At 45.9% G+C, this 13,036-nt stretch overlaps 1 protein-coding gene across 7 annotated transcripts in view; it reads left to right on the top strand.

Annotated features, from left to right (window-relative positions):
* The window catches only part of LOC137535751 (VPS10 domain-containing receptor SorCS1-like), a 1,470,659-nt gene that overhangs the window by 190,427 nt on the left and 1,267,196 nt on the right, over positions 1-13,036 (top strand). The window contains exon 1 of one of the 7 annotated variants that reach the window (XM_068257631.1): positions 7,031-7,100. The exons of the other annotated variants lie outside the window; for them this stretch is intronic. The gene's annotated coding sequence lies outside the window, so the exon portion shown is untranslated. Of the gene's footprint in view, positions 1-7,030; positions 7,101-13,036 lie in introns of those variants that run through there. 7 annotated transcript variants of the gene reach the window in all.

Raw genomic sequence — 13,036 nt, forward strand, 5'->3', positions numbered from 1 at the left:
TTCATTATGCTCAGAGCCGCAGGAGCACAACTGGGGCACAGGTGGGCTGACCATGAGAAGTAAAGCACAACTAGGGACTAGTGACTTATTAAACCAGCGGCCAGCAGAGGAATGGAGCGGCCCAGGAAGATGGCGAGGGAGCCCAAGGCGTACATGGGGCTGGAGAAAGCCCCAGGTAAGTATAAATACTTGCAATTTAAAGGTATCAGGTTTCCTTTTAAGCGTAAAGCGAAATTGTCACCATAAAATCAAATTTCAGCAGCAACTGGTCTGAGTGTATTAAGTGATAAAGATGCTAATCCTGCATTCAAAACTTGCAAAACTTTTTCTGCTTTCATAGTAGCAGGTTTGTACTTATGACATACTTTAGGAGCACTGGCCCTAGTGCCAAACAGTGCCAAAGAGTTGAATGCTGGGAGTTCTTTTTATCTATAATATATTCATCCTCTTCAATTTAATTCCCTGCCTAGCTGCCCATCTGAAACCTTGTCCTCTGCTCACTTGTGTTTACAAGCAAGGCTGAGGTGACTCAGCGATTGGAGGAGAAATGAAAAAAGTTAAGGGCAGAAATGACAGTATTTAGCCGCAAACTGTGGGCAAAAGACCTGGTTCCCACCAGGAAAAGAATTCTCTTTATTTACTTTATAAAATTCACTGAAAGCAAAACGTGGACAGTACAATACATGTTATGTAAGTAGATCAAGTATTTATCTACTTATATAAGTGTTTTTTTCCCCCTTGCATAGTATGGCTCATCCTACTGCTTTAAAGAGTAACTGCCTGGTAAACAAGTAATAAGGATGCTAACCAGGCAGCCCAAAAGGTACAATCTTTATTACTTTTCTTGTTGATAAATGATCATTCCCCCAGTTTACCTGACCCTTATTTGGTACTAGTGATGCTCATCTAGATCCCGGATATCCGAGTAACCCGGATATCTGAGCATTTTTTACGCTATCCGGGTCAGACTCCGGATCCTGGATAGCTATAGATATCCGGATAGCTATCTGCGGATAGTTTGACGCATGACCCGGATATCCGCGGATATCCGGATCCGAAATACTGTAACTAAGGTGATGACGTCCTGGAGCCAATCAAAGGGCTCCCAGCAGATGCCCTAGCAACCAATCACAGAGGGGAACCCTGGCCAGGCCCATCTGACCTCATTGAGCCAATCAGAGGCCTCCTAGCCTAAGCCCTGGCACCCAATCACAGAAAGGAACACTGACCAGCCCCCCTTGTATAATAAGGAGGGCTGCCATGATGAGACAGATCATTATGGCTTGCTGAATGCTTCCTGAGAGACATGCTGCAGTGCTGGTGGCCTAGCAAGGGCTGCCTGTACACAGTTATAAACCTAAAGCTGTTCATTGATTAACCCCTTCACTACTCTCTAGTAATCGTTAATTAGCTTGACTGATGTCTCATAGTGTAACAGTTAGAGTGTGTGCTGTACAGCTGCAGTGCTGCTGCTGGGCCAAGGGCTGTACACAGTGATAAGCTCAGTGATTAACCCCTTCACTATCACTCCACTATTGTTAATTCATTAATGTGTTAGTGTGCACCAGTTAGTGTCTTCTCCTCTGCTGTCTGTCACTCTGCACTTGTCACGTGACACTTGGCAAGTGCCACGTACCACGTCCGTCATGCTCCTGGCTGGCACACGTTACACCTGCTGCTGCTGCATTGCCCTGCTCCTGCTGCCTGTGCAGCTCCCACCGCTAGGACAGGGTGCCACAGGCCACTGATACCACCTATATTTAACCCAAAACAAAATTGCAGCATCAATTTTTGGAGGTGTCTTGACTGAAAACTGTCATGTCCCAGTTGTGCGGTTGGACTTTGGACACAATGTGGGCTGCATGACAGCTGTCTGGAATCTAGGCCTAATGTTAATTGACAGTCATTTTTTGGGGGAGGGGGGGGGGGAGAATCGAAGTCCCCACATCATCAATTAGTGTTTCCCTTTGCAAAATAATGATGATACATGCCTCATTTACCCTCAAAACCCCTTTTAAAGCTATTTAAAGGGCACTTCCGGTTTTTCTATCCAGATATCCGAATAGGCCAGATATCCGCGGATACTGTGACCGGATATCCGCGTTCACGCGGATATCTAAAAGGCCGGATTCGGATATCCGAGCCGGATCCGGATATCTAGGTATCCGGATTGGGGTCAATTCGGATTTTAAAAAGTACTATCCGAGCATCACTATTTGGTACACAAAAAATGAAGTTGCAGGGCATGCTGGGTTGTCCTTTTTGGCTTCTGTACTTCCCCTCAGACTTAACTAATGCAGCCTGATTGGCGGAAGCCTCTTTCCCTCCTGTTTTCTCCTGCCACACCTCTGTTCCTCTCTGATTGGCCAATATTTCTTATGCTGAGACAATGCGCTTTGTATAGTGAAGGGCGGGCAAATCAGGCAGAGGAGACTAAGGGAGGAAATGACATCAGAATTGGCTTCAAAATAGCCACACTTAAAGGAAAGGTTCAGGGAGGGTGGGTAAAAAATAAAAATCAAATTCCACTTACCTGGGGCTTCCTCCAGCCCGTGGCAGGCAGGAGGTGCCCTCGCCGCCGCTCCGCAGGCTCCCGGTGGTCTCCGGTGGCCGACCCGACCTGGCCAGGCCTGCTGCCAGGTCGGGCTCTTCTGCGCTCCAAGGCCCGGAACTTCTGCGTCCCACGCCGGCGCCCTGACGTCATCGGACGTCCTCCGGGCTCTACTGCGCATGCGCAGTAGTTCTGCGCATGCGCAGTAGAGCCCGGAGGACGTCCGATGACGTCAGAGCACCAGCGTGGGACGCAGAAGTTCCGGGCCTTGGAGCGCAGAAGAGCCCGACCTGGCAGCTGGCCTGGCCAGGTCGGGTCGGCCACCGGAGACCACCGGGAGCCTGCGGAGCGGCGGCGAGGGCACCTCCTGCCTGCCACGGGCTGGAGGAAGCCCCAGGTAAGTGGAATTTGATTTTTATTTTTTACCCACCCTCCCTGAAACTTCCCTTTAAAATGGGAAATGCTAAGAAGGATTTTCTTTTTTTTTTTTTTTTACTATAAAAAAAAATCACTAAAATCAAAACGTGGACAGTGCAATACATATATTTTGTAAGTAAAGCAAGTTTTTATCTACATATATATCTATATATATATCTATATATATATATATCTATATATATATATCTATATCTATATATCTATATCTATATATATATCTATATATCTATATATATATATATATCTATATATCTATATATATATATATATATCTATATATCTATATATCTATATATATATATACATCTATATATCTATATATCTATATATATATATATATATATATCTATATATAAATCTATATATATATATATATATATATGTTTTTTTTCTGCGATGGTATGGCTGACATCTCCTCTTTAAGGGGCCCATACACCTAACGATTTTCCCGCCGATATGAACACAGTGATCGAATCGGCTGTGAAATCGCCACGCACACTGCTGACAGAACGATCGATTTCCGTCTGAAATCAATCGTTCCCGTCCCGTCCGTGCAGAAGATTTTTCTCGATCGCCGGCAGGTCGGGAGTGCGTCGATAGCGGCGTTCGATTGCCCGACGACCGACGCAATACAGCGGGTATACATTACTTGCTCCGCCAGCGCGAGTCCCCTGGTCCTTGCTGTCTTCTCCGCTCTGGTCTGGTCTCCGGCATGCTTCACTTCTTCCTGCCCGGCAGGAAGTTTAAACAGTAGAGGTCGCTCTACTGTTTAACCTCCCTGGCGGTAAGCCCTTGCTGAGCACGGGCTATGCCACGCAGGAGGATTTCTCAGGCCCTGCTGGGCCGATTTGCATAAATTTTTTTTGCAACACGCAGCTAGCACTTTGCTAACTGCGTGTGCACTCTGATCGCTGCCGCTCTGTGCCGATTGTCCTCCGCTCGCCGCCCCCCCCCCCAGACCCCGTGTGCCTGGCCAATCGGTGCCAGGCAGCGCTGAGGGGTAGATCGGGACTCCCAATGATGTCATGCCGCCCGTCACCTTGGCGACGGGAGAAAGCCCTCCAGGAAATCCCGTTCTTTGATCGGATATCGCCGGAGGTGATCGAAGAGGGTGGGGGGATGCCACTGCACAGCGGCTAAACTTCCTGCCGGGCAGGAAGAAGTGAAGCATGCCGGAGACCAGACCAGAGCGGAGAAGAAGACAGCAGAGACCTGGAGAGTCGCGGCGGCGGAGCAGGTAATGTATGCGGGGGAGGGGGGCGGCGGGAGCACCACCACAGATTGTGAACGGTTTCAGGCTGAAATCCGTTAACAATCTGTTTGCAGTAAGGCAGCCATACGATCCCTCTGATCAGATTCGATCAGAGAGGGATCTATCTGTTGGTCGAATCTGATGGCAAATCGACCAGTGTATGGCCATTGGCCACCTTTAAAGAGACACTGTAACTAGAAAAACGGCCCCTGGGGGGTACTCACCTCGGGAGGGGGAAGCCTCCGGATCCTAATGAGGCATCCCCCATCCTCCTCTGTCCCACAGGGGTCTCACTGCAGCCCTTCAAAGCCGGCCAGACAAAACCATCAGCCTGTTCTATATTTACGTTTCCAAGCTCCAGCGGGGGCGTTGTTTCGTCTTTCGGAGACTTGCGCAGTAGAACGGACCCGACTGAAATTGGGTATTTCCACCTACTTCGGAGCGCAGCACCGATACTGCGCCTGCGCTGGAGCCGGGAAGGTAAATATTTACATCGCCGACGTTCGGAGGGGCACAGCGGGACCCCCGTGGGACGCAGAAGGACGAGGGATCGATAGGATCCGGAGGCTTCCCCCTCCCGAGGTGAGTACCTCCAGGGGCCGTTTTTCTCAGTACAGGTTTTCTTTAAGCGCAGCAGAGCCAATTAACAGCCTAGGAAGTTGGTCTTCACCACAGTTGAGACTGCTGTTTTGTTGAGTTCTGGATAACCAAGACTCTATCATTTATGGAGAAACCTGATCAAACATGATTTGATTAGGGGACTTTTGTCTGAATGGCAGATTGGGATTCCTGTGTGCACAGACTGGAAGTAGAAGTATTATCACCAGCCACTCAAAGATTTGGCAATCAATCGCCCAATCAGCTATATTTTAATGAAATCGATAATTTATTTTTCTCCGAGATAATCCACTGCGGAAGACACTTGGTAACTCCTCTACCATCATAGAAAAGGACATGTATGGCTCGGCAAGCCGATTATATCTCTTCTGCAGCACCTTACCAACGTGATTGCTGTAAATTTATAAGACATGGTGCAAAAGGTGCTGCTAAAACTGATTGTCACTTGCTTGGACCGCCGCTCACCATTCCTGCCCTATCGGGGGGGGGGGGGGGGGGTCTGGAGGGAGATCTCCACTCCTCATATGGGGGTGTGGCTTAGTTTGCCACTTACTCTCCCTGCTATGCTCTGTAGTGAGGAATGTGGTCCAGCAGGAGATCGCCAATTGCCAGATGAGGATGCTGCTTGGCCACTGCTCACCCTCCCCACTGTGCCCAGTAAAGGGTATATGGTATGAGGGACATCTCCAGTCAGATGGGGTTGTGACTTGGGCTGCCACTCACCCTCCCTGCTGTGTGAATTACTAATCACCGATTGAGGGCACTGAGGACAGAAGAGGACCGAGCACGAGGAATGGGAGGGACCCTGGAGACAATGAAGCAGCATCAGGCTTCTCCGGATAAGGTAATCTGGCTGTTCATGGGTTTGATTCAATAGTTTTTTCCCTGATTCAGGGGTACTTTAACCCGAAGCAGGAAAAAAGGGCACAGGAGCCCTTATGTAAAAAACGGCTCCACCATGGGCGCCTATGATAAAAGCCGCATTTAGCAGCACAACATGGAAATTTGGGTGCATGGTGCCCAATTTTACCTTTTTTTCCGCACTTCAGCAAAGCCACAAGTCGCGGCTATGAAGGTAAATTTGGGCGTCCGGAGGCTCCCGATTAGCGGCAAGAGGGACCATTTTGTGCGGTACAAAAATGGCTTGCGGATAACTACATTGGGGCATTGCATACTGGGCACCACCGGTGGTGGGGGGGGGTCTTAGGGTTTGGCACCCCCAGGAGGGTCTTAGGGTTAGGCACTACCACGTAAAGGCTCTGTGTGAGAGTAAGATTAGGTTTAGCCATAGTAAAATATCAGTAAGTATTACCATTATTTTACTATCAAAATTCACTAATTCAATATTGCTAACCTTTGCAATATTTTACAAGCGGCAATCCCTGCGCCCTTTTTTTCAGGTGCCTTCATTTCATGTTTTCACTTTAACCTGCCTCTAAAGACAGTCTGCTAAAATAACGCCTGATGTTGTTGGCTTTAGCCCCATAGCAAGCAATCCTCTACTGTAACACCAATAACAATGTAAGAACAAATGTCGGTGTTTAGTCTACTGCGGCACCAGTGAAAAGGAGAGGCAAGGCCGAACAACAGCTCCAGAGCAACTGCTTAAAGTGAACCTCCAGACTAAAAATCTACTCAGCAGAACTGAAAAGGCTTGGGGCTTGATTTACAAAACGGTGCTAACTTTAGCACTGGCCCTTAGCACGTCTAAACTCAGTTGAAATGTGAGAAGTAGTGATCGTGCGCAAAGTACTGTGTGCAAAGTTTTGCGCGCGCACTGCACAGAGCGCAGGGCGCTCTGCGCGAAGTGCCCACTAAAGCCTATGGGACTTAGCGCACGCATAGGACTTTGCGCGCGCAAAACTTTGCGCGCGGTACTTAGCGCACGATCTGATTGAGAAAACTGGTGCTAACCTACTTAGCACCCTGGTTAGCGCTCCTTAAGACTTTAGACTTGCTAAGTAGGTTAGCACCTCTTAGTAAATCAAGCCCTTGGTGTTTCTTTAACAGTTTCACAGCATCAGAACTTTGTTTTTCTTAGCAAAGCATCATTTTTTTTGCTGCATTTTTAGCCAAGCTCCACCCATCAAAGAAAAAAACCGTTGCCTAGCAACTGGGAGAGGTGCTCAGGACACAGGACAGTTGGAACTGTGTCTCATGCTCCCTGTCACCTCCTGTCAACCAAAAAGATGGCTGCCGTCATGAAATCAAACGTTTGCCTGTTCTTTTAAAACAGTGTGGGTAAGAGATTATATTACCTATCTATTTTAATTAACATAACTAATGTAACTTAATGACAGTATGTTTGTTTAGGCTGGAGTTCCTCTTTAACTCTCCACTTGTTCCAAATAATTACCTGCCTTTTAAGGAACAAAGTGAGCAGGACTCCGAGCACCTAACAAGTGGACAAAAATACAGGTCATCATCTGGAATCGCAGTTGAACAAAAGACAAAAAAAAAGCTTTTGTGCAAGCAGCGGTATTTACAAAGCGTTAATAAGGAATGTTTGATTGCAGTTGTATGCGATGACCTTCCAGCAGTGGCCCCCACCTCCTCCTCCCGCGCCGAGATCTTCACCACAAACAGAAAAGCAGGAGTGAAATAATTCAGTCGATAGATTGACTACCAAAAGTAAACTGACACTGAGGTTAATTGCAGTGCAAATTGTTTGATTTTCATTGCAAAACTCTTTAGCCACAAAATGTAAATTGAACAACATGTCCTAACGGATTAACGGTCTTAAGAGCAATTCGCAGGCCGTGCTTAAACCAGAAATTTTCTGTTTAAGACCCAAAGATGGCTTTTCTGGGTGTTGTGAGATGGTTTTTATGAGATCTGGATCCACACAGAGCTCTAAACAAATACAGCCGCCCTGCTGTGTACAGGAAAAGGGTTTGTAATGGATCAATTAAAGAGGAACTTTAAAGTGGACCTAAACGCTTGCACAGGATAGAAGGAAAACATAGAGAGATGCACCCTCTGTATTTAGAGAATTAGCCTGTCTGATTCCACCTCCTCTGTGACTAATCACAAGTGTAATTTCATCTCTTAGCTGTTTCAGCTGGCTGCCTCAGCAGAGCAGCTAATTTGTAAACACAGGATGTTAACCCTAGGTCTGCTTCCATGAAAGCAGGATGTAGACACGATTGGAAAAGGGTTAGAAGCAGAGGATCAGCAGGGCTGCAAGGCAACTGGAATTAAATATGGCAGCATCCATATACCTTGCATTACAGTTCTCCTTTAAAGAGGAACTTCAACCAAGGATTGAACTTCATCTCAATCAGTAGCTGATACCCCCTTTCCCATGTCAAATCTGAATCGGGGGGGGGGCTGTATGGCTGGTATTGTGGTAAAACCCCTCCCACAGTGGGATGTCATGGCCTTTGCAGTTTGCTGTCTCTGAACCTCGTTGCATTGTGGGAAATAACGTCTGTTTCCACCTGTCAAGCAAGCAGTATCTCCCTCTGTGCATAGAACTCTCAGTAAACTCTCCGTGCAGATCACATGGCGGAACTAAATACGTCTCCACAAGTGATAAATGCCTACAGGCACAGGAACGCTTTCTTTCCCCAAGCTGTCCTGGCCCTAAACTCAACCCCACCCCTCTCATCCACCCAAACTGCAATCTCCACTGTGTAATATGTCCCCCCCCCCCCCCAATATGTATCTGTGTATTCCATATGTATCTACATGTCTCCATCTCTGATTTATTTATGTAACTATGTATTTCATAAGGTCCCTATGTATGTTCATCTCTGAGCTGTTTGTGCCGAAAACAATTATGTGTACCCTACCCTGTACTTGGTGAATAAATACTGTATGATTCTGATAAATGAATATTGTATAAAATAAGTAATTTAATAATAATGTTATTTTCACTACAGTTCCTCTCTAACCTCCTGAGCGTTTCGCCGCTCAGGAGGTGATGCAACTTCCCCCCCGCTGAATGAATGTGCTGTAATACCTGCAAAACCTTCTGCTAGCACCAGGCTAGCTAGTAAATGAGTCCTGCACCCTCCGATCCCCGCCGCTCCCCCGTTTATACATTACCCCACCTGGATCCAGCATTCGGCGCAGCCTCCCCGAACGCGTACGTTAAAAAGGGGCGCTGGGAAAAAAGGGCGCGGGGTTTTAAACGATAAACATGGATAACGTTTAAAAATATAATGTACTATATTTCGTTTAAAAATAATGTTTTATAAAGTTATAAATCATTAAATAATGTTCATGAAATTGGCAATTGTGAAAACGTTAATCTTCTGTTTAAAAAGTGAAACGTATAATAACGTTTAAAAAAAAATTAGTAAGTAACCCTCCCTGTACCTACCCCTAACCCCTAGACCCCCGTATTGGTGCCTAAACCTAAGACCCCCCTGGTGGTGCCTAAACCTAAGACCCCCCTGGTGGTGCCTAAACCTAAGACCCCCCTGGTGGTGCCTAAACCTAAGACCCCCCTGTTGGTGCCTAAACCTAAGACCCCCCCTGGTGGTGCCTAAACCTAAGACCCCCCTGGTGGTGCCTAAACCTAAGACCCCCCTGGTGGTGCCTAAACCTAAGACCCCCCTGGTGGTGCCTAAACCTAAGACCCCTCTGTGATAAGCATTAATAACGTTTCAAAAACATATTGTGCGGTTTTTTCGTTTAAAAATAATGTAAAAAAAAATGTGTACTGTTTTTCGTTTAAAAATAATGTTTGAAAAAAATATTGTACTGTTTTTCGTTTAAAAATAATATTAAAAAAAATTTATAAATCATTAAATAATGTGTAATCATGAGAAGCAGTAATAAAACATTAAGTCTCCGGGCGCCGCTTTTAAAACGTTATTTTTCTCCGGCGCCCTTTTTTCCTATCGGGCGCCCATTAAACGATATTTATTATGGGAGTGAATGGCGGCGCCCGATTTGTCCACTAGCCTCCTGCGCCCTTTTTTACTGTTACCCTCCCCGAACAGCTCCGGTCTTCACTATGGGGAGGATCACACATGACGTCATGCGCAAATTCGATCCTCCCCATAGAGAGACCGGAGCTGGATCCAGGGGGGGTAATGTATAAACAGCGGGGGATCTCAGGGGAGCGGAGGGTGCAGGACACATTTACTAGCTAGCCTAGTGCTAGCAGAAGGTTTTGCAGGTATTACAGCACATTTATTCAGCGGGGGGCACTCAGGAGGGCAGATAGCGGTATGCCAGACACAGTGTCGGGCATACCGCTAAGGAGGTTAAAGGAGGATTTTGGGCACAGATGTTCTGCTAGTCCTGTGTAGCCCCTGTTGGCAGAGCATGTTTATATATGTATAGAAGTTACTTCATTGGCAAGATCTAGAGCTGCAAGCTGTGATCTTTTTGGAAAGGTTTGTTCCTTGCTGTCTAAATAACAGAACGATGTCACATATAATGATCAGGTGTATAAGGTCCACCAAGTGTTCAGCGTGGCACTGCTGATGATTGCTGTGCCTAGTAAGTTAGTATTTGGCCACTAAAGTGATGTGCGTGACGTACGTTTGGTGCATGTACAGCATCTGGCTGTTTCTCGTTTATATCTGGAAGCCATACTTCCTTGTCAGTGAGAAGCCTCTAGAATAGTACAGAGGCCCCCAGTATCTTTGTCTACTATAAGGTTCCAGCAAAACATGATCGGGTCAGCGAGTGGAATATCGTTATTCAGTGTGCGAGTATGGCCATAGAGGAAAAATTCTGCATTCTCAGATTGGTCCCATGCTTCTGAGTTCTATGACCTTGGCTAAAATTACCATGTTGCGGTAATGCAATATTACCACAGAAAACCGATTTCAGTGTTGTGGAAAAATTTAAATTCCACGGAATCCAAATAAGCATCTGCAATTATAAGGCACCTTTGATCTCTCTCTCCCCCCCCCCCCTCACACACACCTCTATTTTAGATAGCCAGAGGTACCACCACATATTAGGTAAAAAGGACACGGACACCGAACATTTTAGGCTGGTTTCACACAGGGACGTTACAGGCACACGTTAGAGCAGCCTGTAACGCAGCCCACCGCACAGCAATGAAAAATCAATGGGCTGTTCACAGTGCCCACGTTGCGTTACAGTGTAACGCTGCGCCATAATATAACGTACTGCATGCAGTACTTTGTAAGCGGCCGCGTTAGACTGTTTGCACATGCTCAGTAACGTTTGGGAGGAGCGGAGAGCGGCCAGGCACATGGCTAATTAATATTCACTGCACTCAGTGACGTGCAGTGTTTACTTCCTGGAGCGGCCGCTCTGTGCGGCGATTGGCCGGCGGGACCACGTGATGCCGCATGCGTCCAAGGGTGTGCATCACGGACGCCAGAGTGAGCTGCACAACGCGGCTCACTCTGACGTCCAAAGCAAGGGAGCACCAGGCGTTGCGTTAGGGGCACGTTATGCGACCATAACTTCCCCTAAAACGCAACGTCCTGGTGTGAAACCAGCCTTACAGTATATTCTGGTGTATAAGAAGACTGGGTGTATAAGAGTTTGGGATATACTCACCATATAAGACTACCCCTCTTCCTACGCACACCAAATACAAATTAAAGAAACTCATATACTGGTGCTATGTATGAACAGATACTGGTGCTGTACTGTATGTGGTACCCAGTATATAACAGTATATAGGTGACTGACTGACTGGTTGGATTGGTCAACTCTCCCTAAGTATATTGGTCAGCTCTCCTTGTCTACCTGTTTATCAGAGCGGTATGGAAGAATAGATTGCACTGTGCCCATAAAACACGCCTCTTTCACCCTTCTGGCCCACCCTTGTATCCTATTTACCTCTATCTCTGCCTCTCAGATCTTGCACATGTGCGCCTGCACCGCTTCACTACAGTCCTCAGCAGCGAGATCTGTGAGACGGTAACAGGATAGGGCGTGTAACCAGGCATCAATGACACCCGGAATATAAGACGACCCCTGACTTTTCAGAAGTCAGTATATCGCTCTTTTCTCCTGATGGACTCAAAGCACCAGAGCTACAGCCACTAGGACGCGATCTGTAGGCAGTAGCAGTGTTATAGAGTATCGCCGAAGGTTTTCTACTGAATAGGGGGCCTTCCATTATTAGTAACCCGTTACATGCATATATTTTTACTATATCCAAGTTATGGCAGCTTTGATTTATTTTTCAGTTTATATTTTATACTGTTATGTCTGTAAACAATTACGGTACTCAGCCACAACACAAAACAGGTAGAAAAAATGCACCTTGCATTAACCAATTTATCCACCACTATCATATATCTACGTCCTCTGTGACATAATCTAAGTCACAAGGACGTAGATTTATGTCTTGTAGCAGACGCACAGATGGGCATGATTGGGCTTACTCCTGTGCAAACGTCTTGCACTATCTGCTGCAGCACTAATAGGTGAAAGGGAATATATGTTCCTTGAGCCAATAACATTGATTTTCACCATTAAACATTGTATTTTTCTCTATGAACTGAGAAAAAAAAGTACACTGTAGCATTATTTCAGAATCAAATATCCTCACCGTAAATTGTGACAGGAACATAATCAAAGTTTTGTGACAGGAACCTAATCTAAGTTTTGTGATAAATGGTAAAAAATAACCAAACAAAATGTGTTTTTTTTTAATCTACAGACTAGTAGTACTTTTTATTTTTAAACGAGTTGTTAAAATGGAAAAATTGTTTTTTTTCCCCTCTTTTTACCTTTAAAATGCATGAAAACAAAATTGTTCGAAGAAAAAATGCCATACAATGAAAACCTGCTTTGTCTTGAAAAAAATGATATACCGGTATATTTCATTTAGGTAGGGATAAAGTTATTGCTGATTAAATAGGAACATAGTTTAAATGTCAAAACTGCTGTGGTCCGTAAGGGTTAGCTTTTTGGATACACTTGTTATTAGGAGAGGGGACCGGTTGGTCACCGATCTCTATGTTAAGCCCACGGATGTGAACTCCCTACTTCATTTTGGGAGTTTTCATCCGTGGGCTACTAGGTCGGTGCCCATTAGTCAGTTTCAAAGAGTGCAGATGATTGTAGATGAAGGGGATACCCGTGAGATTAGGATGGATCAAATGCAGACTAGGTTCTTGGAAAGAGGATATCCACCTGACATTGTGAGCCAGGCTAGAGAGAGGAAAATAGGTGAGAGAACAGTGAGAAGATCTCGTAGACAGTTGGATAATAGAATCCCTTTT

Source organism: Hyperolius riggenbachi, chromosome 10, assembly GCF_040937935.1.
Source record: "Hyperolius riggenbachi isolate aHypRig1 chromosome 10, aHypRig1.pri, whole genome shotgun sequence".
NCBI classification, from domain to species: Eukaryota; Metazoa; Chordata; class Amphibia; order Anura; family Hyperoliidae; genus Hyperolius; species Hyperolius riggenbachi.